Source organism: Echinops telfairi, unplaced genomic scaffold (genome assembly GCF_000313985.2).
Source record: "Echinops telfairi isolate 266 unplaced genomic scaffold, ASM31398v2 ScPeMD7_7468;HRSCAF=8506_0, whole genome shotgun sequence".
Taxonomy (NCBI): domain Eukaryota; kingdom Metazoa; phylum Chordata; class Mammalia; order Afrosoricida; family Tenrecidae; genus Echinops; species Echinops telfairi.
Genome location: NW_022111369.1, coordinates 43792349 through 43794100, shown reverse-complemented (window position 1 = coordinate 43794100; position 1752 = coordinate 43792349). Strand labels below are relative to the sequence as shown.

At 38.1% G+C, this 1752-nt stretch overlaps 1 protein-coding gene and 1 non-coding gene across 2 annotated transcripts in view; one reads left to right on the top strand and one right to left on the bottom strand.

Moving 5' to 3' along the window:
• Positions 1-1752, bottom strand: part of CCDC158 (coiled-coil domain containing 158) — a 93369-nt gene that overhangs the window by 79357 nt on the left and 12260 nt on the right. The window lies entirely within an intron of this gene.
• LOC115873463 lies at positions 225-441 on the top strand. The gene has a single exon (XR_004048451.1). It is a non-coding gene; the product is annotated as a small nucleolar RNA U3 (small nucleolar RNA).

Sequence of the window (1752 nt, the reverse complement as noted above, 5' to 3'; positions counted from 1 at the left end):
TAAGAGCCCCAATAAAATGATTTAAAAAACAAAAAGAAAAATCAACCTCCACCTCTCAGCTCACTTATAATACTGGCAGCAGGTAATGCCCAACTCAAATCAGAGTGTTCTACCATCAAATAAATCATAACGATATTGAAAATCAGGTACTGAAAAGCATTGATGCTCCACCCATTCATCCTAAAACAAAGTCACTAAGCTCTGCCATCAACAATGAGCTTGCTAAGACTATACTTTCAGGGGTCATTTCTATAGTTGGTTACTAGAGAGGTTTCTCTGATCGTGCAGAGCACCGAAAACCACGAGGAGGAGGCGCAGCATTCTCTCCTGAGTGTGAAGCCGGCTTCTGGTGCTGCTTTGCTGCAGCTGCTGCTTGCCATTGATGATCGTTCTTCTCCGCCTTTGTGCGGATTGAGAGGGAGAGAGTGCAGTCTGAGTGGAAAATCAACAACAACCAAAACCAATGAGTTTGCTGTCAGCTCTTTTATTGACTTATGCTTGAATATAAACTGAAAGCCCAAGATTCCTGGACTTGATGAAGATTCTAGGATTAAAATTTAGAGACCAAGAATAAGCCAACTAGCAACCATCCAAAAAGAAATAATGCTTTTGAGAATATATTTTTACAGGGAAATCCACGTTGATAATATGGCCATAAAGCAAAGACGAGATCAGAGAGCAAGAAAGAGTTCTTAGAAGTTAAAAACATAGTTGCAGAACTAAAAACTTTAATTCAATAGAACATTGGAAATCAAGCACACCCCCAAAAGCAGAAAAAGTAGATTAAAATTTTTGAAAGAAAAGTTAAGAGATACAGAGACTCAATCTAGGAAGTAGTATCAGGAGCTTCAGAAGGAAAGAACTGAGAAAAGAGGGAGACAGAATCAAAGGAAAAGCACAGTTGAATTCTCAAAGTTGAGAGAATCGCTACACAAAAAACCCTCCTTGTGTAGGGAATTGGAAGGGGGGAAAAGTAAATTTAGAATTAATCACATTATTGTGGAATTTCATAAAGACAAGACCCTAAAGCTTTCAGAGTAAAATCAATTAAATAGAAAGCATCTACAAAGTAGACAGGCATCTGCTTCTCAGTAGCAATATTGATTGCTAAAAGCCAGGGCACAAAATATCTCCGAAGGCATCGGTTGAGAGAATGACTTTCAACCTTACCTGGCCAAATTATCAATCAAATAGGAATGTACACTCAATCCAGATGTACAAGGATTCATGAAACATTGCCCCCATATACTCTTCTTTCTTTTTTCCCCCCATATACTCTTTCTTAAGAAGTTATTCGGAGAGGAAGCGAGAAAACAGTGAATCCTGCACACAGTAGAGCCAGTGAGGAAAGCCTAAGAACAGTTAGACAACAGACTAAGCAGGAACTAATCTAAACTGAGCAAAAGAATAGAAGACTCTTGGGTCAAAGGGGAATTTGACAGAAAATATACATGATCTCTCCCTCTCTTTTTTCCCCCTTACTAAGTATATCATAAAGGCAAATAATATAAGAAAAGGAAAGGCAATTAAGAACAACAGGAAAAACAAAAAGCTACACAAGACTGTAAGGTAATGCAGTTGACAATGCTCATTAGGTGATCTGAAAGTCCCTTCTTAGCGTCTCCTCTAACAGACTGGGTAAATGACTGTAATGATCTGAACTTTAGATAACAATAGTGGAAATGCAAACAAATTTGAGAAATATATATGAAGTACTCTTTGATGGGCTTGGGGATAAAATGATTGTCAGGG